The sequence below is a fragment of the Stomoxys calcitrans genome, chromosome 1, assembly GCF_963082655.1.
Source record: "Stomoxys calcitrans chromosome 1, idStoCalc2.1, whole genome shotgun sequence".
Taxonomy (NCBI): domain Eukaryota; kingdom Metazoa; phylum Arthropoda; class Insecta; order Diptera; family Muscidae; genus Stomoxys; species Stomoxys calcitrans.
In genome coordinates, this window is record NC_081552.1 from 227874964 (window position 1) to 227900076 (window position 25113).

General features: G+C 40.6%; 1 protein-coding gene across 3 annotated transcripts in view; it reads left to right on the forward strand.

The window, feature by feature from the left end:
* Positions 1-25113, forward strand: part of LOC106087630 (protein alan shepard) — a 241489-nt gene that overhangs the window by 152482 nt on the left and 63894 nt on the right. The gene's annotated exons all lie outside the window — the stretch shown is intronic.

Here is a 25113-nt window from a genome sequence, read left to right on the forward strand (position 1 = left end):
CGACATTAACTTAAGAATGCTATTTTCCATTAAGACGCACCAAATTAGAATAAACCACCACAAGTTTAATTACCAAAAATCCGCATGGCCATGTTGACATTATTCCTTGTTATCGTCAAACAGATGATTATCGTTTCTTATGACCTCCGGCCTCTCATGTTTGGCTTAGCCTTAGGTTGTTGTTGTTAAAAAAAACAATATTTATTTTTTATTTTATTTCCATTCCATAAAAATATTAAGAAGTATTAAGGACGAGGAAATGTTTCTCCTTAAACTTCTCTGTTAGGTATTTAGGGGGCATTTTATGCTAATAAAGTAAGATTTTTGGGATTTAAGTATAAAATATAACCAGAATTTGGTTAGAGTTATTGCTCTAACACACAAAGGACATTTTGAGAAGGCTTTTATTGCTTAAAGCTTGTGAAATTGTAGCTTTTATAATTAGGTATAATGTCATTTGGGTTTAATGAGGAGGCAACCGATGCCCAGAGGTTAGCATGTCCGCCTATGACGCTGAATGCCTGGGTTCGAGTCCTGGCGAGAACATCCGCTATATAATTTTTTGATATCGGGAGGGGGGCGGACGCTCCCCTTTACCCCAACGTCCTACCCAAAAATAAGAGTGGACCGATAGGGACAATATGGGATTCAAATGAAATGCATTCAAGAGGAGAGTCCAAATTTCATAATAAAAGTTAGGTCCAAGTACCTGGGGGCCCGCCCCAGCCCTAAAACCCTTGAAATAGGTTTATTTGCAATCATGACAATATGGCACTCAAATAAAAGGTATTCGGGAGTAGATTACGCATATGGTCAGGAAGTAGGAATATACTTTATAATTTATTGATAACGGAAGGGGGCGGACCCTTCACCCCCCTACCCCAAAACCACCAAACAAAATCAAAAGTGGACAATATGGGTATCAAATGAAAAGTACGCTAGAGTAGATAACGAATCTGGCATACAAATTCATGTCGAAGTATAGGGGGTCACCCCACCACCACAAAAACGCCCAAAATGGCCACATTAGCCAATCACGGATATATGGGACTTGGTTTGTTTGTTCCGTATAGACTGAAAATCGGCAGAACCGATTTTCTTAAAATTTTTGCATATTTTGTAGGTTGGTCTGGAAGGAAATATAGGCTATATAATTTTTCGGTATCTAATGGGGGACGGACCCTAACCCAAAAAAACGCTACCCATATCCAAAAGTGGTCCGATGGGCATAACAAGGGTAACAAATGAAAGGTATTGGAGACCAGAAAACGAATATGATATTAAAATTTGGGTCCAATTACCTTGCCGGTCTGGGGTCTTGATTTCTTGAGCCTCTAGAGGGCGCAATTCCTATTCTATTTGGCTAAAATTTTACATAACGTCTTTCGTTATGACTTCCAACAACTGTGTTAAGTATGGTTCGAATTGGTCTATAACCTGATATAGCCTCTAGAGGGCGCCGATCAGCCGATCCGGCTGAAATTTTGCACCACGCTCTTCGTTGTGACTCTCAACAACTATGCTAAGTATTGTTTAGATCAGTCCACAACTTGACATAGCTGCCACATATAAACCGAACTTGAATCTTGAATTCTTGAGCCATCAGAGGGCGTAATTCCTCTCCGATTTAGTTGAAATGTTTGCTTAAAATTTTTCTTTATGTCTTCCAACAACTGTATTAAGTATGGTTGAAATCGGTGCATAACCCGATATAGCTGCCATATAAACCTATCTGGGGTCTTGACTTCTTAAGCGTCTAGGGGTCGCAATTCCTATCCCATTGGGCTGATATTTAGCACAACGTGTTAAGATATAACTTATAACAACTGTGCCAAGTATGGTTGAAATCGGTCCATAACCCGATATAGCTCTCATATACACCGATGTGGGATCTTGACTTCTTGGGCCACCAGAGGGCACAATCTACAGTCTTTAAAAATAGAGATATTGAGCTGAATCTTTGCACAAATTCTTTTTTCGTCCATAAGCAGGTTAAGTTGGAAGATAGGCTATATCGGACTATATCTTGATATGGCCTCCATATAGACCGATCCTCCGATTTAGGGTATTAGGCCCACAAAAGCCACATTTATTATCAGATTTTGCTGAAATTTGGGACTTTGGGTTTTGTTAGGCCCTTTGACATCTTTCTCAAATTTAGCCCAGATCGGTCCAGATTTGGATATAGCTGACATATAAACCGATCCGCCGCTTTAGGGTCTAAGGCCCATAAAAGGCGCATTTATTGTCCGATGTCGCCGAAGTTTGAGACAGCGAGTTGCGTTAGGCCCTTCGACATCCTTCTTCAATTTGGCCCAGATCAGTCCAGATTTGGATATAGCTGTCAAATAGACCGATATCCCGATTTAAAGTTTTGGGCCCATAGAGGGCGCATTTATTGTGCGATTTCGCCGAAATTTTGGACAATGAGTTAAGTTAACCCGCTCGACATATTTTTACAATTTGGTCTAGATCGATTAAGATTTGCATATAGCTGTCATATAGACCGATATCCCGATTTAAAGTTTTGGGCCCATAGAAGGCGCTTTTATTAGCCGATTTTGCGGAAATTTGGGACATTTAGTTTTGTTAGGGCCTTCGACATCCTTCTTCAATTTGGCCCAGATCGGTCCAAATTTGGATATAGCTGTCATATAGACCGATATCCCGATTTAAAGTTTTGGGCCCACAAAATCCACATTTATTAGCCGATTTTGTGGAAATTTGGGACATTGGGTTTTGTTAGGCCCTTCGACATCCTTCTTCAATTTGGCCTAGATCGGTCCAGATTTGGATATAGCCGATCTCTCGATTTAAGGTTGTGGGCCCATAGAGGGCGCATTTATTGTGCGATTTCGCCGAAATTTTGGACAGTGAGTTAAGTTAACCCGCTCGATATATTTTTACAATTTGGTCTAGATCGATTAAGATTTGCATATAGCTGTCATATAGACCGATATCCCGATTTAAAGTTGTGGGCCCACAAAAGCCACATTTATTAGCCGATTTTGCGGAAATTTGGTACAATGGGGTTTTTTAGGCCCTTCGACATCCTTCTTCAATTTGGCCCAGATCGGTCCAGATTTGGATATAGCTGTCATATAGACCGATATCCCGATTTAAAGTTTTGGGCCCATAAAAAACGAATTTATTGTCCGATTTCGCCGAAATTATGGACAGTGAGTTAAGTTAACCTGCTCGACATATTTTTACTATTTGCATATAGCTGTCATATAGACCGATATCCCGATTTAAAGTTTTGGGCCCACAAAAGCCACATTTATTAGCCGATTTTGTGGAAATTTGGGACATTGGGTTTTGTTAGGCCCTTCGACATCCTTCTTCAATTTGGCCTAGATCGGTCCAGATTTGGATATAGCTGTCATATAGACCGATATCCCGATTTAAAGTTTTGGGCCCATAGAGGGCGCATTTATTGTGCGATTTCGCCGAAATTGTGGACAGTGAGTTAGGTTAACCCGCTCGACATATTTTTACAATTTGGTCTAGATCGATTAAGATTTGCATATAGCTGTCATATAGACCGACATCCCGATTTAAAGTTTTGGGCCCATAGAAGGCACATTTATTGTCCGATTTCGCCGAAATTTTGGACAGTGAGTTAAGTTAACCCGCTCGACATATTTTTACAATTTGATCAAGATCGATTAAGATTTGCATATAGCTGTCATATAGACCGACATCCCGATTTAAAGTTTTGGGCCCATAGAAGGCGCATTTATTAGCCGATTTTGCGGAAATTTTGGACAGTGAGTTAAGTTAACCTGCTCGACATATTTTTACAATTTGGTCTAGATCGATTAAGATTTGCATATAGCTGTCATATAGACCGACATCCCGATTTAAAGTTTTGGGCCCATTGAAGGCGCATTTATTGTCCGATTTCGCCGAAATTTTGGACAGTAAGTTGTGTTAGGCTTTTCAAAATTTTTCTGCAATTTGGCCTAGATCGATCAAGATTTGAATATAGCTGTCAAATACACTGATCTCTCGATGTAAGATTTTGGGCCCATAAAAGGCCCATCAAGAATTCTGGAGCAAGGCCAATACCCCTTACCGATCCATGCCTGACATACTCGTCAGGTACCTCATTTCCCTTCAACTTCGAGTGGCCTGGAACCTAGCAAAGCTTTTCAGCCTGCGTCATGAGGATTTCACATGGCCCATGGCTAGAATCTTCAGTTCCATCTATTGGGTTGCCCAAAAAGTAATTGCGGATTTTTTAAAAGAAAGTGAATGCATTTTTAATTAAACTTAGAACACTTTTTTTCTAAAGCAAGCTAAAAGTAACAGCTGATAACTGACAGAAGAAAGAATGCAATTACAGAGTCACAAGCGGTGAAAAAATTTGTCAACGCCGACTATATGAAAAATCCGCAATTACTTTTTGGGCAACCCTATATATATTTTTATAGTCTGAACTGGCAGCCGCTCCTGCTACGAAATTCTAGCCTGTAAAGCCCAAAAATCTAAATGATTCGCTAACTCTTAGCAACTTAAAGAAGACTTCTTCTCCGAGGGCGCCTATATTGTGGATCTGCTATACGTTTTCTCTATGACTTTTGAAGTCATGTTGTCTACCTGCATAAATCTGCAGTATGAATTACACCACGATACGGTAACACGATGAGGCTTGGCTTTATTAATTGCACCCCCCCTCCCCCCTATGTCACGAAAGCCCACCTTTGTGTATTTCGTGAAGTTCAAAACATTCTCCATAAGCCAGACAAGCGAATATAACACTGGCCTCAGTGGATTTGTCCTTGGTTAATTCAAAAATTTTCCTCATTTCGTATGCTTTTCCCACCACTGCAGTAACAAACTTTACCCATCATTTCTCAACTCATTAAACTGTCACTCGTTTAGCCTTCACTCTAAATTGTTTGCCAACAAGATTAATTGGTATTGAAATTGCAAATTAACAAGGACCGTCTCTCTCTCTCTCTCTCTCTCCCTGCCGTTGTTTTTGTCATTGGGGAAAAAAAGTAGAAAGATTGACGAGCTTTGCCTAAACACATCAGAATACCCTAATGACACGTTATGCTTGTCTACCTCCATGGAGTTTGGTGCATGGCCTACCAATACCGGATATGAAAATCTTGTACTTTGAAACAATGATTTTCTCCTATTCACCCATTTAGCAGATTTATTTTGCAATTAAGCATGATTTACATTCAATTGATTGGGGCCATTGAATGTGAGTAGGATGACAAAAACAAAAAAAAAAGACAAACAGAAAAGAAGGCACCAAAGGTAGATGGTAAGAGCAGCCGGTTTTGGTTATTCGAACCCACAAACTGTGATGCCTCAAAGTACAGAGCTTCACATTGTAATCGCCGTAATCGTTGCAGGCTAGGCATGGCAGCGCATGAAACAAAAACCAATATCCTGTCGAGGTACACAAACTCGTGCCATAATTATTGCCTCATATCTGGATAGAAAAAGAAGAAAAAAAAAAGAACACGGAAAGAATAACAACAAACTTGCAAATGCTTGAGGCGGTGATTTTATTAGCTGGCATTTGTCAATGGATCTTCAAGCAAAGGTGGCAAATACTTGCAACTGGCTGTGATGCAATTTTTTAAAACCAGTAAAATTGTTGGCTGGCTTGACAGGTTTTTGTTTTTCTATATGATATGTGTTCGATTTAATTATAGAATATTGAATTTTGCTCAAAGATGATGGCACATCATAATGATAAGCTAGCAAATGCATCGTCAGGGGTTTCAGGGTATAAGGTGTAAAAATTACAACTGGATACATGGGTTGGCAGTCTACAATAGCATCCGCTAAGATGCTAACACAATTCACTGTCCCAAATTTTAACAAAATCGGATAATAAATGTGGCTTTTATGGGCCTAAGACCCTAAATCGGCGGATCGATCTATATGGCAGCTATATCCAAATCTGGACCGATCTGGGTCAAACTGAAAAAAGTTGTCGAAAAGCCTAACAAAACTCACTGTCCCAAATTTTAACAAAATCGGATAATAAATGTGGCTTTTATGGGCCTAAGACCCTAAATCGGCGGATCGATCTATATGACAGCTATATCCAAATCTGAATTGATCTGGGCCAAGTTAAAAAACGATGTCGAAGGGCCTAACACGACTCACTGTCCCAAACTACGGCGAAATCGAACAATAAATGCGCCTTTTGTTGCCCCAAAACCTTAAATCGAGAGATCGGTCTATATGGCAGCGATATTAAAATCTGAACCGATCTGTGCCATATTGCGGAAATACGTCGAGGGGCTTAACACAACTCACAGTCCCCAATTTCGGCGTTATCGCACAATAAATGCGTCTTTTATGGGCCCAAAACATTATATCGAGAGATCGGTCAATATGGCAGCTATATCCAAATCTGGACCGATCTGAGCCAAATTGAAGAGGGATGTCGAAGGGCCTAACACAACTCACTGTCCCAAATTTTGGCAAAATTGGATACTAAATGTGGCTTTTATGGGCCTAAGACCCTAAATCGGCCGATCGGTCTATATGACAGCTATATTCGAATCTGGACCGATCTGGGCCAAATTGAAGAAGGATATCGAAGGTCCTAACATAACTCCTTCTTCCAAATTTCAGCAAAATCGGACAATAAATGCGCCTTTTGTTGCCCCAAAACCTTAAATCGAGAGATCGGTCAATATGACAGCTATATCCAAATCTGGACCAATCTGGCCCAAATTCGAGGAGCATTTCGAGTTGCTAAACAAATTGTACTGTCCCAAATTTTGGAACAATCGGACAATAAATCCGCCTTTTGTTGCCCCAAAACCTTAAATCGAGAGATCGGTCTATATGGCAGCTATATTCAAACACGAACCGATCTGGGCCAAATTGAAGAAGATTGTCAAAGGTCCTAACATAACTCCTTGTTCCAAATTTCAGCAAATTCGGATAATAAATGTGGCTTTTATGGGAGCAAGACCTTAAATCGAAAGATCGGTCAATATGGCAGCTATATCCAAATCTGGACCGATCTGGGCCAAATAAAAGAAATATGTCGAAGGGCCTAACACAACTCACTGTCCCAAATTTTGGCGACATCAGACAATAAATGCGATCTTTTATGGGCCAAAAGCCTTAAATCGAGAGATCGGTCTATATGGCAGCTATATCCAAATCTGAACCGATTTGGGCAAAATTAAAGAGAGATGTCGAAGGGCTTAACATAACTCACTGTCCCAAATTTTGGCAAAATCGGACAATAAATCCGCCTTTTGTTGCCCAAAAACCTTAAATCGAGAGATCGGTCTATATAGCAACTATATCTAAGTCTGAACCGATCTGAGCCAAAATGAAAAAGAATGTCGAAGGGCCTAACACAATTCACTGTCCCAAATTTTGGCAAAATCCGATAATAAATGCTCCATTTATGGCCCCAAAACCTTTAATCGAGAGATCGGTCTATATGGCAGCGATGTTCAAATCTGAACCGATCTGTGCCATATTGCAGAAATACGTCGAGGGGCGTAACATAACTCACTTTCCCAAATTTTGGCAAAATCGGATAATAAATGTGGCTTTTATGGGCCTAAGACCCTAAATCGGCCGATCGGTCTATATGACAGCTATATCCAAATCTGGACCGATCTGGGCCAAATTGTAGAAGAATGTCGAAGCGTCTGACGCAACTCACTGTCCTAAATTTCAGCAAAATCAGACAATAAATGCGCCTTTTATTGGCGCAAGACCTTAAATCGAGAGATCGGTCTATATGACAGCTATATCCAAATCTGAACCGATCTGGGCCAAGTTAAAGAAAGATGTCGAAGGGCCTAACACGACTCACTGTCCCAAATTTCGGCGATATCAGACAATAAATGCGCCTTTTATGGGACCAAGACCCTAAATCGGCCGATCGGTCTATATGACAGCTATATCCAAATGTGAACCGATCTATGCCACATTGCAGAAGTATGTCGAGAAGCCTAACTTAACTCACTGTCCCAAGTTTGGGCGACATCGGACAATAAATGCGCCTTTTATGGGAGCAAGACCTTTAATCGAAAGATCGGTCAATATGGCAGCTATAGCGAAATCTGGACCGATCTGGGCCAAATTAAAGAATGAAGTCGAATGGCGTAATGCAACTCCCTGTCCCAAATTTTGGCAAAATCGGATAATAAATGTGGCTTTTATGGGCCTAAGACCCTAAATCGGCCGATCGGTCTATATGACAGCTATATCCAAATCTAAACCGATTTGGTCCAAATTAAAGAAAGATGTCGAAGGGCCTAACACAACTCACTGTCCCAAATTTTACCAAAATCGGATAATAAATGTGGCTTTTATGGGCCTAAGACCCTTAATCGGCGGATCGGTCTATTTGACAGCTATATCCATATCTGGGCCTATCCCCCACCCTTCGGTGATGGGTATAAAAAATTCTAAGAAACAAACCAATGTTAGTTTAGGTTTAAGTGGCAGTCTGCCATCAGACTCACTTAGAATTTTCGTCCATTGTGGTACCTACCACAGGAACAGAACAGAAGGAAGGTGCCTTCGAGTTCCTACCATTGAACCATTCAGATCGCTTTAAAAAGCCCAACAACTTGCAAATGTTCAAATCCGCTAAATCAGAGAGCTTCTCAAAAAATGAGAACCTAAAGTGGAACTCCTTCTCACTGCCATTGCTGGACACACACACACACAGAAGGTGTTCCATAGTCTCTTCTTCTTAGATGTCCTCACAGCTTCTGCAAAAGTCGTTGCTGGCATCCTTCAGTCTGTCAGCATGTTCTCTGATCACTTGCTGTCTAACATGTCATGATGGACACAATGACTGAGACGTCTGTTCTAACCAATGCCAGCAAATCGGTAGATCTAGACCAAGTCTAGATTAGGCCACATAGTTTTGGAATGCTCACAGCCCCCTCTTTGTGACCAACTATGATTCGCTGACTTCGGGCTGATTCTCAAAGAAATGAGGACCTAAAGTGGAACTCCTTCTAACTGCCAGTAAGGGACACAGACACAGAAGGTGTGGTCTCTTCTCCATCGATGACCTCACAGCTTCTGGCAACCTTCATTCTGTTTGCATGTTTTCCGATTAGACAGTGACCTGTCATAACGGACACTACGACTGAGACGTCTGTTCTAGCCAATGACAGCAAATCGGTAGACCTCTTCAAGTCTAGATTAGGCCACATAGTTTTGGAATGCTCACAGCCCCGTATTTGTGACCCTCTACTATTCGCTGTCCTTCGGAACTGGTTCAGAAAACTTTGCTTACATATCGCTAAAGACTTACCCACAGATTCCAGTATCCCTGGAACGTGTAGGGTAGTTTCTAGTCTCGCAAGCTCGTCCGCCTTACAATTCCCGGGGATATCTCTATGGCCCGGCACCCAGAACAGGTGAATTTTGAACTGTTCAGCCATCTCGTTGAGGTATCTGCAACAGTCGAGCGCTGTTTTTGTGTTGAGAAATAAGTTCTCTAGGGATTTAATGGCTGCCTGGCTGTCTGAGAAGATATTTATGCGAATCGTCATTATGCCATTCCATCAGTTCAAGGGTCTCCGCTTGATACACACTGCAGTGGTCGGGTAATCGGGTAATTTCGATATTACCAGTTCTAGTTTTTTAGAGTTCAACCCAAAGCCCACCTGGTCGTCTAGTTTGGAACCATCCGTATGGAAGTCTATGTAACTTTTTTTTTTTTTGCCAGGGATATCGCAATTCCAATCGGTTCTATCAGGAATAGTGGTACAGTACTTTTTATCAAAAAGCGGCTCAGTTAGGGTGTATTCCAACGGGTATTGTATCAAGGATAACACAGTATCCCCAGCCGCCACATGATCAAAGAGAAAGCTTCCTTAGCCTCACGGCAGTGGTCGCTGCAATTTGTCTAGCCACAATATTCAGAGGCATTAGATGTAGCATTAAAATCAGTGCATCAGATGGTGTCGTCCTCAGCGCGGCTGCGATGCACAAATAAGCCATCCTTTGGATCCGGTTGAGTAGTGAACAGTAGGTGGATTTTTGAAGCACCGTCCACCAGGCCACAACACCATATAATGCAGCAACACCATGACAACTGCAGTGCATACCAGGGCTGCGGAGACGAGTTTTTGGGACCGGAGTCGAAGTCGGAGTCGAACTATTGAGCGCCGTCCACCAGACCACAACACCATATAGCATTATAGGTCTGACAACTGCAGTAGATACAAGGGCTGCGGAGACGAGTTTTTGAGGCCGGAGTCGGACTATTGAGCGCCGTCCACCAGACCACAACACCATATAACATTATAGGTCTGACAACTGCAGTATATACCAGGGCTTCGGAGTCGAGTTTTTGAGACCGGGGTCGAAGTCGGACTATTGAATGTCGTCCACCAGACCACAACACCATATAACATTATAGGTCTGACAACTGCAGTACATACCAGGGCTGCGGAGTCGAGGTTTTGAGACCGGAGTCGAACTATTGAGCGCCGTACACCAGACCACAACACCATATAACATTATAGGTCTGACAACTGCAGTACATACCAGGGCTGCGGAGTCGAGTTTTTGAGCCCGGGGTCGAAATCGGACTATCGAGCCGGAGTCGGAGTTTAGCACGTTAGCCCCAACTCCGAACCACTCTCCGGGGTCGGAGTCAAGGTCTAGACTGCGCAGCCCTGACACATACCCAATGCATGACGCTCGGTCTAAACCCCCAACATTTGCCAATGCCTCTCTAGCGGGTGTATAGGGCTAGATTGCCTTTCTTGCCTTTTCCAAAATGGATTTGAAGTTCACGATATACCTTTGCCAGGTAGCTTTGAAGCGCCGTCCACCAGACCAAAACACCATATAGCACTATAGGTCTGATAAATGCAGTGCATACCAGGGCTGCGGAATCCAGTTTTTGAGGCAGGTTTCGGGGGTGTTTTGGGGGATGGGACGGCCGTTCAGTGACTTGGCTTTGATAATCTGATATAGATTCGTGTTCTATTCTAAAAAACCTCTTATTTGAGCCTCATATTGCAATGGTCAGCAAATACTTCCTATTTGGGTGATGTTATGGGGGTTGGGTGGCCCCCTAGACACTTTTCCCGAATATTGCTATCAAATTAGTTCTTTATTTCCAAATACGTTTCATTTGAGCCCCATATTGCTATGGTCGTAAATTTGTCAGATTTTGGAGTGTTTTGGGGTTTGGGGTGGATATCAAGTGCGATATTGCCATGGTCAGTAAATAAGTCCTGTTTGGGGGATTTTTTGGGGAAGGGGTGGACACCCAGAAACTTGGTAACACATTTGGATATCAGATTCGTATTTTACACTCAAATACCTTTTATTTAAGCCCCAAATTGCCATGGTCAGTAAATAAGTCCTGTTTGGTTGGTGTTTTGGGGAAGGAGTGGGCCCCTAGAAACTTGGTCCCACATTTGGATATCAGATTCGTATTTTACTCGCAAATACCTTTCATTTGAATCCTATATTGCCATGGTCGGTAAATATGTCCGATTTTGTGGTGTTTTGGGGGTTGGAGTGGTCCCCCAAACACTTGGTCCGACAATTGGATATCAGATAAGTTTTCTTATCTGAAATACCTTTCATTTGAGTCCCATATTGTCGTAATTTGTATATATATATATATTTGGTAGGTTTTGGGGGTGGGGCGCCCCCCCTAGGTACCCCATCCGAAATTTGGATGCCAAATTTTTGTTTGTAGGTTACTTTAAGAGAGCAGACAAAATTTGGCTTAAGTCGCACCACCCATCTCCCAGATCAGGCGTTTCTGAGAAGTAGGGTAAGGGGGAGGATCCGCCCCCCCCCCCCCCCCCCTCCCCCCTTTAGATATCAAAAAATGTATTACCCTATTTTCGGCGCAGGATCGTTATGCACCATCACAAACAAAAAAACAAACAAACCCACAAACAAACACAATAAAATGGGGTCTCAGACGCATATTTCGAGGTGTTACAAACAGAATGACGAAATTATTGGGTTGCCCGAAAAGTAATTGCGGATTCTTCATATAGTTGGCGTTGAGAAATTTTTTCACAGCTTGTGACTCTGTCAGTTATCAGCTGTTACTTTTAGCTTGCTTTAGAAAAAAAGTGTAAAAAAGGTATATTTGATTAAAGTTCATTCTAAGTTTTATTAAAAATGCATTTACTTTCTTTTAAAAAATCCGCAATTACTTTTTGGGCAACCCAATAGTATACCCTTATCCTATGATGGAGGGAGTATCGTTACCAATTTGACAGTGACAAGAATTTTGGTAATTTTCTCTTTTGAAATAATGTGGGTTGACCCCCCCAAATAAAATCCTGGCTACGTCCCTGATGGGAGCTATATCCAAATCGTAACCGTTAAGATCAATTTGCAATCCCCAATGACCTACATCGATATTAAGTATCTGTGTAAAATTTCAAGTGGCTAGCTGTACGCGTTCGACCGCTATCGTGATTTCGACAGACGGACGGACGGACGGGCATGACCCCCAACCTATGGTGGTGGGTATAAATAGTAAATAAATTATTATTAAAGAAGTTTCTACCCATATTCTCCATTAAAGGGCACAAATAGCAAAATTTGCCATGAACATTCCATTAAGGAACAGGGGCTAACTTCTCACATATTAATGGGCAGCATCTCATTAATTTCGTCTTCTATTGTCCTTAGCTTGAGCTTATAACCATTGTTTGCATTAATTAAACAAAGATTTTGTTTATTGCTTCAAGCAATCCATATGGGCCAAAGCCATGACGCATTTTCCCATCTTCGTCCTAAACTTCATATTCCAAGTTTTCTTCAATATCCCGATAACTTTATCTGCTAACCGATTTGGAAATTGTTAATAAGCTTTTGGAGAATATGCAATTAGCATTTATTAATTGATAGAATTCATTTTAATCATATTATTCAATGTGAAATTTTATTTTCCATTTTCTACGAGTTGGTCTCGAAGAAGACTTTTCTTAAGGTCCTAAGGGTGAATGTTAAACTATCAAAGAATTAGCACTTGCATGCTTGAAATCATTTGCTCATGTGGTGTGGATGAGAGTGTATACTGCTGCTTGAAATCCTTTTGACCAACATGTTACAGCACTTGACACCCTAATTAAAGATGCATGAACGATTATGAAATATATTGGAGATTAATTCTAATAGCATTTTCATTTCATCATCATACCTCAAGTAGCTAACGTGCCTTACTTGCTGCCTGTCTGCCTGCCTGCCTCTCCTACTTAGGTCAGGTCTCAAAGGTGGTTGTTTGAAGGTACCATTTGCTGCAGTCCACCCATAAGTTCTTGGGCCTTTCACTTTTGTTTAACATTAAGTCCATGTTCAGCAAATTAATAACTGACTCTAATGCCATGGAGAGTTCACATGTTATTCCGGTGAATAGCTAAGCATACCCTTAGGAGTTTTTCTTATACCTACCTACAGCAATAACAATAACAACAACTACAGCAATGGCAACAAAAGCAATGCTACTTTGGCACGACTACTACTGCTTGATGATGCTGCTGCTGCTGCTGCTGATGCTCCAACTGCTACTCAAGTTAAAGCCCATATTGTTTTGTAGGGTGTAGAAAATCATACAACATCACATATTAGCAGCACTCAAAACAAAAACGCAAAACAACAACAAGGGACGAAACTTCATTGTTAGTGTAGTTGTAAGCTCCACCACCACTCCCGCCAGCATCACTTACAAAGCTCTACTTTGTTTCTTTCGTTCTCTCATGTGAGCCAACGTCAAGAACAACAACCTACTTCCATATTCTTTTAAAGAGATACACACATACGTACACACCCGCAGCCAAACTATCACATGCATAACACATATATTACATGCATACAACCATCCATCTTTACAGACTTATGGGCTCAATCACATGCGAACGCATACATTCTGTAACACATTTGTATAGACTTGTTTACTAGGGGAGATTTAAAGCAGGTCTTGTAAATGAGGACCACATATTTACTAAACTAAACTAAAGCCATGTACATCGAATTAAGGAGCAGTGGGATACTTCTCTCATATCAATGAGTGCCCCACTATAAGGGGCCTCCTTTTTTATGCCGAGTCAGAACGGCGTGCCGCTTAGCGACACCACTTGGTAGAGTTTTTTTTAACATGGCAGCATACCTTACTAATAGAGCCTGCATTGGTAAGGGGATAACCAACGGGGAAAATTTTGTTCATGTTCACGCCGGGATTTGAAACCAGGTGTTTAGCGTCATTGGGGGACATGCTAACCTCTGCGCCACGGTGGCCTCACACATATCAGATATTTGACGAAAAAATCCATCCAAATCCATTTCGTAGAGAATAAACAAGTAAATGTGTGGTAAGTTCGGCTGAGCCGAATCTTGGAAACCCACCACCATGGATTCTGCTAAAATATGGGAGCTATATCTGGTTATAGACCGATTCGGACCGTACTTGAGTTGTTGTTGAGAGTCTTTACAGAACACTATGGGCGAAATTTCAACCAAATCGGAAAAAAATTGAGGCTTGTAGAGGTTCAAGAAGTCAAATCGGAAGATCGGTTTATATGGGAGCTATATCAGGATCTTGACCGATTTGAACGGTACTCGGTATTGTTACTGGAACTCATAACAGAACACTTCATGCTCAATTTCAGCCAAATCGGATAAAAATTGCGGCTTGTAGGGGCTCAAGAAGTCAAATTGGGAGATCGGTTTATATGGGGGCTATATCAGGTTCTTGACCGATTTGGACTGTACTTAACACAGTTGTTGGAAGTCGTAACAGAACACTACATGCTCAATTGCAGCCAAATCGGATGAACATTTTGGCTTCCAGGGGCTCAAGAAGTCTAATCGGGAGATCGGTTTATATGGGAGCTACATCAGGTAATAGACCGATTTGGACCCTACTTGGCACAGTTATTGCACGTTGTAACATAATACTATGTACAAAATTTCAGCCAAATCGGATAAAAATTGAGGCTTGCAGGGGTCAAGAAGTCAAATCGGGAGATTGGTTTATATGGGAGCTATATCAGGTTCTTGACCGATTTGGACCGTACTTAACACAGTTGTTTCAATTCATAACATAACACTATGCACAAAATTTCAGCCGAATCGGATGAACATTGCAGCTTCCAGGGGCTCAAAAATCAAATCGGGAGATCGGTTTATACGGGAGCTACATCAGTTTATAGACCGATTTAAACCGTACTTGGCACAGTTGTTGGAAGTCATAACAGAACACCATATGCATGATTTCAGCCAAATTGGAAAAAAAATTGCAGTTTCCAGGGGCTCAAGAAGTCAAATCGGGATCTCTCGATTGAAGGTTTTGGGCCCTTAAAAAGTGCATTTATTATCCGATGTCGCCAATATTTGGAACAGTGAGTTGGGTTAGGTCCTTGGACATCTTTCTTTATTTTGGCTCAGATCGATCCAGATTTGGATATAGCAGTTATATAGACCGATCTCTCGATTTAATGTTTTGGGCCCATAAACGGCGCATTTATTGTCCGATGTCGCCGAAATTTGGCACAGTGAGTTGGGTTAGGTCCTAGGAGATCTTTCCTTATTTTGGGCTCAGATAGATCCATATTTGGATACAGCTGCCATATAGACCGATCTCTCGATTAAAGGTTATGGGCCCATAAAAGGCGCATTTATTATCCGATATTGCCGAAATTTGGGATAGTGAGTTGTAGTAGGCCACTTGACATCCCAGTTCAATGCGGCTCAGATCGGTCCATATTTGGATATAGCTGTCATATAGACCGATCGCTCGAATTAAGGTCTTGGGCCCATAAAAGGCGCATTTATTATCCGATGCCGCCGAAATTTGGGACAGTGAGTTGGGTTAGGTCCTTCGACATCTTTCTTCAATTTTGATCAGATCGGTTCAGATTTGGATATAGCTGCCATATTTCCCTCTTTCGATTTAAGGTTTTGGGCCCATAGAAGGCGCATTTATTGCCGGATTACGCCGGCAACAACATCCTTCTTTAATTTGGTCCAGATCGGTCCATATTTGGATATAGCTGCCATATAGACCGATCTCTCGATTTAAAGTCATGGGCCCATAAAAGGCGCATTTAATGTCAGATTTCGCCGAAATTTGGGATAGTGAGTTGTAGTAGGCCACTTGACATCCCAGTCCAATACGGCTCATATCGGTCCATATTTGGATATAGCTGCCATATAGACCGATCTCTCGATTGGAGGTTTTGGGCCCATAAAAGGCGCAGTTAATGTCCGATTTCGCCGAAATTTGGGATAGTGAGTTGTAGTAGGCCACTTGAAATCCCAGTTCAATACGGCTCGGATCGGTCCATACTTGGATATAGCTGCCATATAGACCGATCTCTCGATTGGAGGTTTTGGGCCCATAAATTGCGCATTTATTAACCAATGTCGCCGAAATTTGGAACAGTGAGTCGGGTTAGACCCTTCGACAGATTTCTTCGATTTTGATCAAATCGGTCCAGATTTGGATATAGCTGCCATATAGACCGATCTTTCGATTTAAGGTTTTGCGCCCATAAAAGGCGCATTTATTGTTCGATTTGGCCAAAATTTGGGACAGCGAGTTGTGTTAGGTCCCTCGACATCCTTCTTCAATTTGGGCCAGATCGGTCCACATTTGGATATAGCTGCCATATAGACCGATCTCCCGATTTAAGGTCATGGGCCCATAAAAGGAGCATTTATTATCCGATGTCGCCGAAATTTGGAACAGTGAGTTGGGTTAGGCCCTTCGACATTTTTCTTCAATTTTGATCAGATCGGTTCAGATTTGGATATAGCAGCCATATAGGCCGATCTCTCGACTTAAGGTTTTGGTCATATAATAGACGCTTCTAATGTCCGATTTCGCTAAAATTTATGACAGTGAGTTGTGTTACGGCCTTGGACATCCTTCTTAAATTTTGCCCAGATCGGCTCAGATTTGGATATAGCTGCCATATAGGCCGATCTCTTGATTTAAAGTCTTGGCCCCATAAAATTCGCATTTATTGTCCGATTTCGCCGAAATTTGACACAGTGATTTATGTTAGGCTTTTCGGCGTCCGTGTCGTATATGGTTCAGATCGGTCTATATTTGGATATAGCTACCAAAAAAAAACTTTGTTTTACAAAATTGAACAATGACTTGTACTTATTGGACCACTGAATGTCCATGCCGAATTTGGTCCAAATCGGGGGGCATAAATTATGCATTTTTCATCGGATTATGACGAAAGGTAGTTTACATTTCTACCTGAGGTGGTGGGTATTCAAAGTTCAACCCAGCCGTTTTGCTTGCTTTTTTTTCTACCTCACTGTGCGATTTGCCGCGGCACGATAACGCTTAGTCGTGGCTTTCTACATGCCTGAAGACCAAATTTTTTTGTTCTTAAAATCTTGCCAGGATTCAGGTTGTTCTGCCTCATAAACGGCCATTTACACCCATGCTCCAAGCAGTTTCTCATTGTTATAGATTTTTGTTAATTATTTTATTTTTAATTTTTTTCGTTTTCATTCCACCCCAATACACCACAAGTATACTTTACCTAACTGATACCCACAAATCTCTTTTTAACCCCTCAAATAACTACAGTGTATACTTATTACTGTTGAAACAAACCAAAAAAAAAAAAAAAGACACATACCTCCGAAGTAAGAGGAAGACATTGACGACCAAAGCTTTGATGAACGGGATGTTCTTATTTCGAAAAGAAATCTTTTGATCCAAGTAATGTGCGGCAACTGTGATGATGATGATGATGGTGCTGCTGCTCTTTACTTTTTGTTTGTTTTACTTTCTTTTGGGCTCTCATTTCTTTTTCATGCCTTTCAAGGTGTTGTGTCTTTTGTTTTGTCCACGTTTTGCTACATTTTGGACCATCAACAACATCATCATTAACCTCATCATCATCATCATGATGATGGTTGTAGTCATCGTGAGCACATAAAGGGAAGTTGATGAAAAAAAAACAAGACACATATAAAGAAGACTAAGGGGAAAATAACATGGGTACTTACATAAATACACTTGGTACACCTACACACTCAAACAGAGACACACAGATATTTATACCAAAGGAAATGTATCTGCAGATGAGAGCATTCGAGTAGCATGGGAAATTCACTTGAATTATGAATATTATATGTAATCTTATTACAAATAGGGCCCTTACCAATCCACCGTTCCCCCCCCCCCCCCCCCCCCACTTCTGGGCATTCGCCATATTTATTAATTTAGTCATTAATACTCATAACATATAGATACACACACACACACACACATACAATTGTACTTGTACTCACATGTTCATATGTCTAAAGTTGCCTCATAAACATTTTAGTACTAATTAATAATTATGCCGATGTGAGTTTTTCTCCCGTTCCAACCGCACCACACCTCGCTCGCACCCACAACCTCATGGTAATGAAGATGCATCGCATCAAAATTGTGGGTTGGAGGTAACTTGCCCTCCTTCATCACTTTTGGTCTCAAGTGTTTTCCACGGAAGAGGAAATTAAATTGGGCCATGGAAAGTAATTTTAACAGACGCACTTAAGTGGGGAGATCGCAAACAACGAAATGAATCCTGAGCTTGTAAAAGGGGGATTTGTTAGGTTTAAGCAATAATTTAAAAAAAATTTTTGCAAAAATTTCTTCGAAATTTTGAGATTTCCAGATAATTTAAATGTGAATGATTTTCAAAGAAAATGTCCATAGGATGGTCCAATACCCTAAAACTTTTTAAGGACTTTAGGGACAACTGCGGAGAAATACAAAGTGATTTGAAGCTGGAGAGTATGCAAAATCTAGCTTAAAAATTGACAACATTTCTTCTATAGATCCACTATTAACCAGCTTCTTTGATTTTCCCGTCTTGGGAAAACCTAATCTTATCCATCAATTTTTCGAACTTTCGAAAAGAACTTACAGGGACATCAGTCTATATGAGGGCAACATCAAGATAAAGACCGATATAGCCCATCTACTTCATCGCTATTTCATTAGACGCACGGACGGACCGACATCCGTATAATTGGATCAGCCTTAGAATCGAACTGTAGCACAGTGGGATAGAATCGAAAAAGACTATTAAAAAAGCACCATTTGAGAACGGATAGAGATAACTCTTTGATAACTCCCCTTTACCACAATTTTCCAAACCGCCAGATCTCGGAGATGGGTGCGACGATTTAAGCGAAATTTGGTACACCACCTTATGGTACCCCAAAAACACGAATCACGTTTGTTTGTATGTGTGTTTGTCGGTTTGTTTGTTTGCTCCGTATAGACTCAAAAACGGCCGAACCGATTACCTTGAAATTTTCACAGATTGTGTAGTTTGGTCTGGAAGAAATGACCACATTAGCCAATCACGGATATATGGGACTCGGTTTGTTTGTTCCGTATGGACTGAAGAACGGCAGTACCGATTTTCTCGAAATTTTCGCTTATTGTGTAGGTTGGTCTGGAGGGAAACATAGGCTGTATAATTTTTCGGTATCGGAAGGGGGACGGACCCTCCCCTTTATGCCAAAAACACAACCCAAAATCAAAAGTGGACTGATAGGGACAATATAGATGTCAAATGAAAGGTATTGGAGAGTAGAATACGAATATGGTATTAAAATTTGAGTCTAAGCACCCATAGGGCTGCCCCAACCCTAATACTCCCCTAAACAGACATATTGGACGTTCATTTCAATATGGGGCTTAAAAAAAGGTATTCGGTAGTAGATTTCGAATCTGGCATACACAATGAGATCGAAATATAGGGGGCCACGCCAACCCTCAAAAACGCCATTAGACCCATTATTACTATATGATACTTGGCTGAACCAGTCAAATGAAAGGTATTTGAGAGTAAAAAACGAATTTGATATCCAATTTTGGAGCCAAGTGTTTTGGGGTACGCCCTAAAGCACCCCCAAAACTGAACTTCATTTCCTTTGGGGCCGCCCCAGCCCCAAAACACCCTCCAAACGGTTCATGTTTACTGGCCATGGCAATATGGAGCTCAAATTAAAAGCATTTGGAAGTGCAGCACGAATTTGATATCCATATTTGAGTCGAAATGTCTGAGGTGCCATCCCTCCCCTGAGAATGAGAACATTACCCCAAGGAAGAACATTATCACCAGGAACCGAGAAGGGGCAAATTCTCTCACCTATCTATGAGTGCTTTCCGATTCAAGTTTAAACTCAATGATAAGGGACTTTTTTTAAAGCCGAGTCCGAACGGCGTTACGCTGTGCGACACCATTTTTGGAAAAAATTTTGAAATGACCATGCATGGCATTGTACCTAGCAAATGTCGCCAACGTTAAGAGGGGATAAATACCGCTTTGTCCAATGTTCTCGCCAGGATTCGAACGCGTTCAACGTCTGAGTCCGAATCGGATTTCATTCATTGATATGTGAGAAGTTTGTGCCTGTTCCTGTTCCTTAGTTGCAATTTGCATTTCTTTGTAAAACCCAGAGGGAAGAGAGATAGACCCCGCGTACTAACGATCGACTCAGAATCACTTTCTGATTCGATTAAGCTATGTCGGTCTATCCGTCCGTCTGTCTGTTTGTTTGTCCATGTTAATTAGTGTACAAACCAGGCCTGCGGAGTCGACCGAAATGGAGTTTTTTGGGCCAGAGTCGATGTCGGACTATCGAGCCGGAGTCGAACTCTGGTTGGAAGTTTAGCACGCTTGCCTCGGCTTTGGCTAAATATTCCGACTCCAAACCCAGGGTCGGAGTCGATGGCTAGACTCCAAAGCCTTGGTACAAACTAAAGGGGAACATAATTTTTTTTTTTGGCATAGAGACAAAGCCAATTGAAATTGGAAAATGTCGGTTCAGATTTCTATATAGCTCCCATCTATTTGTTCGTCTGATTTTAAGAAATATTGCAATAAAGTGCTCATTTGTTAACCAATTCTCTTGAAATTTGGCAGGAAGGAGCTTTTTATAACTTTTGGCATACAGTCGGCGCCGTAAATATGCCCGATTTAGGGGTATTTTGGGGAGTGGGTGGTCCCCCAAACACTAAGCCCTGAAAATATATCAGCCCCATGCTCTAAACACTTCTTATTACAAATCTATATTGGAAAGTTCACCAAATATGTCCTATATGGGTGGTGTTATGGGGGTGGGATGGCCCCATACACACACTTTTTCCCGAATATTGATATCAGATTCGTTCTTTACTCCCAAAGACCTTTCAGTTTAGCCCCATGTTGCTATTGTAGTAAATTTGTCCCCTTTGATGGTTGTTTTTCTAAGGGGCGGCCCCTATACACTTGGTCCCACATTTGGATATCATATTCGTATTCTGCATTTAAATACCTTTTATTTGAACTCCATATTGCCATAATCAGTTAATAAGTCCTGTTTAAGGGGTGTTTTGTGGAAGGGGTGCACCCCCAGAACTTGGTCCCACATTTGGATATCAAATTCGAATTCTACTCGAAAATACCTCTTATTTGATTACCATATTGCCAAGGTCGGTAAATATGTCCGATTTAGGGGTGTTTTGGGGGTTGGGGTAGTCCCCCAAACACTTAGTCCGACAATGGAATATCAGATACGTTTCCTACTCTTAAATACCTTTCATTTGAGTCCCATATTGTCATGATTGGTCTATATATATATTTGGTAGGTTTTGGGGTGGAGCTGCCCCCCTAGGTACCCCATCCGAAATTTGGTTACCAATTTTTAGGTTACTATAAGAGAACATACAAAATTTCGCTTAAATCGCACCACCCATCACCGAGATCTGTCGTTTCTGAAAATTAGGTTAAGGGGGAGGGTCCGCCCCCCCCTTCAGATATTAAAAAAATTTAGTACAAAGTAACAAACAAACACAAATTGATTTTTATATATAAGACTATGTCGTGTAAAAAACTTTTCCGTTCGGACTTGGCTATAAAAAGGAGGCCCTTTATCATTGAGCTTAAAAACTTGAATCGGACGGATATGTGAGAAGTTTGCCCTGTTCCTTAATGGAATGTTCATGGGCAAATTTGCAATTTGCATTTGCAATGTAGTGGGCATCGGTTTGCCATTTCTCAATATCCATTTGATCGAGAAAAACCCCTGTGGCCTTGTTAATATGCCACTTTTACCTTAAAATTTCTCTGCTATTATTTTCAACACTAATGCCTGCATGTTATGCAGTTGCCTTTGTTACTTAAAGTCCTTGAGTTGGCTTTGCCTTTGTGTGTGTTTGAATACGTGTGCAAGTACGTATTACTAAATACAAAGTGTAGAAGGACCATGCCCTACAGTTCGTCTCGTATGTATGGGGAGGATGGGTGTATGGGTGGGTGGGTGTGTGTGTCAATGTGTATAATTTAAGTTTTGATTCAAGTGTGCTCTTGTCATACTTTACTTATTTATAATTTTACTTCACTTTATTCTTCTTTCTCGTTTGTGACGGATTTTCTACTTTGAGAATTGTATGAAGAACATTGTCATAGGCTTTGTGTTCAACATCATCATCATCATCATCATTGTCTTTTATGGGATCATCATCATTATAAACTTTCGTTTTATCTCAGCCGTCTGAGGCTGGGCAAAATGTTTATTACACTTCTTAATAGAAATTTGAGTTGCCATATGGGTTATTGGTAATTTCTAAGATAAAAACAAGTAAAAGCATGCTATTGGGTTGCCCAAAAAGTAATTGCGGATTTTTTAAAAGAAAGTAAATGAATTTTTAATAAAACTTAGATTGAACTTTAATCAAATATACTTTTTTACACTTTTTTTCTAAAGCAAGCTAAAAGTAACAGCTGATAACTGACAGAAGAAAGAATGCAATTACAGAGTCACAAGCTGTGAACAAATTGGTCAACGCCGACTATATGAAAAATCCGCAATTACTTTTTGGGCAACCCAATATGTTCGACCGAGCCGTATCTTGGGAACCCACCAACATGGTTTCTGCTAAAATATGGGAGCTATACTTAGTTATAGATTGAATTGGACCATAGTTGGCGCAGTTGTTGGTTCGAACTTTGGATATAAAATTCATACTCTACTCCTAAAGACGCTTTATTTGACACCCCTACTATGCCGATCAACCAATATGTGCTTTTTGGGGTACTTTTAGCCGTGGTGCGGCCCTCAGACATTTAGCCCCAATTTTGAATATCAGATTTGTCATCTACTTCTAAAGACCTTTTCTATGACACCCATATTGTTAGGATCACATAGGGTTTACATTAAGGTGTTTTGAGAATAGGTAGCTTTTATTTATCTTTATTAGTTTAATTTCACTGTGGCAACTCTGCTAATATTCAACTTCACCGTTAAGATTATTTTTTTGCGTTTCTTACATTTTGCAACAATGTTGCCAACAATTTTGATTTCACACCCTTCATTTAGTTTTATTTGCACTCACACTCGCACTCTAACACTCTCTCTCTCGCACTCTCTGTCTCTTGCTCTCTCCACCCACCACCCATGCCATTCTCACACAAGTTACTCGAATACCTTTATAAAGCGATACTCGAAGTATGCAATGAAGTAGAAGACTACAAATAACTGTGCTGTGTCACAACAGCAGCAGCAACAACAACAACCAAACGTCTCTTGTTTTTGTTGTTTTCTGTTGTGCGATGAACCGATTGAGTCTTGTCTTTGGGGGTCTCGACTTGCGTGTTGTTGTCTTTGGTGTTGCTGTTGCTGTTTTCATTTGTCATTTCTTAAAATCAGGTGTATCTAAGTGGGGAGTAAATGCTGAGTGCTCATCGCTGCTGCTGATATGTGATTTTCGGATGGAGGTGGGAAGTGGAAGTAGAAGTATGGTAGATAGGTCTTCCGAAATATTTATGGGTGTTTGTGTGTGTGTGTGTGTATGCATGGAAATCTTTGCGTGTTACACTAAAGTTGTTATGTTATTTTTCTTCATTTTCATTTCTCTTCCAAACTCACACACTTTCTCCTTACTTCTTTGCTTTGTCTCTAAAGAAAGAACTTTATTATTATTGCTGTTGTTGATTTTCTCATTTAATATTATGATGTCTCATGTGTATTGTTTATGCCATACACGGAGATGCATTGCTACCATTATTCTTTTTGTTTTTTGTTTTTTGTTTTTCGTTAGAATTGACTTTGTTGCCCTTGTAGTTGTTGTTGTTTTTGCTCCACTCTTGTAGTTTATTGTCATAGCCTTTGCTTATGTGTTCGTTTTTGGGTTATTTTGAGCAGTCTCCAAATGGATGCCAGCCATGAGTTGTACCTTTTTTGTCATCAATCAAATATTTACAACAATGCATGTAACACGTAGTAGAACAAGTATCTTAGATTTTTCAAGATTACTCTGTTTTGCTGTTACTTCTGCAACGAGCTGCTGTTGTTTCATTTGTCCTCGTTACACCTCTTTCCCCCCTCCGAAATTGCTTTATCGTTTCCATAGAGATACATATCGATGAGTTATCTGCATTTTTAACAGCAACCGTGTGTCAAATGTTGGGTTGTTTTTTTAAAGATGTTTTACATGCTTACACACACACATACGCATACATACGAACAAATATAAGACTTGAATAATAGAGGGGGTCAAGTTGTTGGCTCTCAATCAAATTACACTTAGATTTATTTTTGAATAGTTAAAGGTGACGTCAAAAGAAAGTAACTGAAAATGTTATGGATAACCTGCAGTCAGCTTGAATTAAGTCTATGGTTTGAGGGACACCTTAAGGCTTTATAAAGGACTTACTATGGAAAATATTTTATTGAGTCTAGGACAACGCGGTGAAAGCAAAGTTTTTTTTTAACTTGTTTTCTTTTACCCCCTTTAATATACATAAATTTGCCTTTTGCGAATCTTCGTTTAACATTGATTACGGGTCACATGCAGCATTCATTCATTCATTCACTTTTATTGATGTCTGCCTTTTTCCAACTTTGAGATTCTATTAATTTATGCGGTTTTATGGCTTTCAAACATGCAACAAACTCTTTTAAATCTTTCATCGTTAAGAACATTTCGAAAACTCCATGACTTGGCCTCATGTGGTGTATGATAAATTGTTATCTTCAGTATACCAGATACCAAATTTGGGTTTTGTAATTCCCCTCATTCATAAAAATAAAAACCGCTCTTATCATTTTTTATACTCAATAAAATTGAAAAGGGGGGGT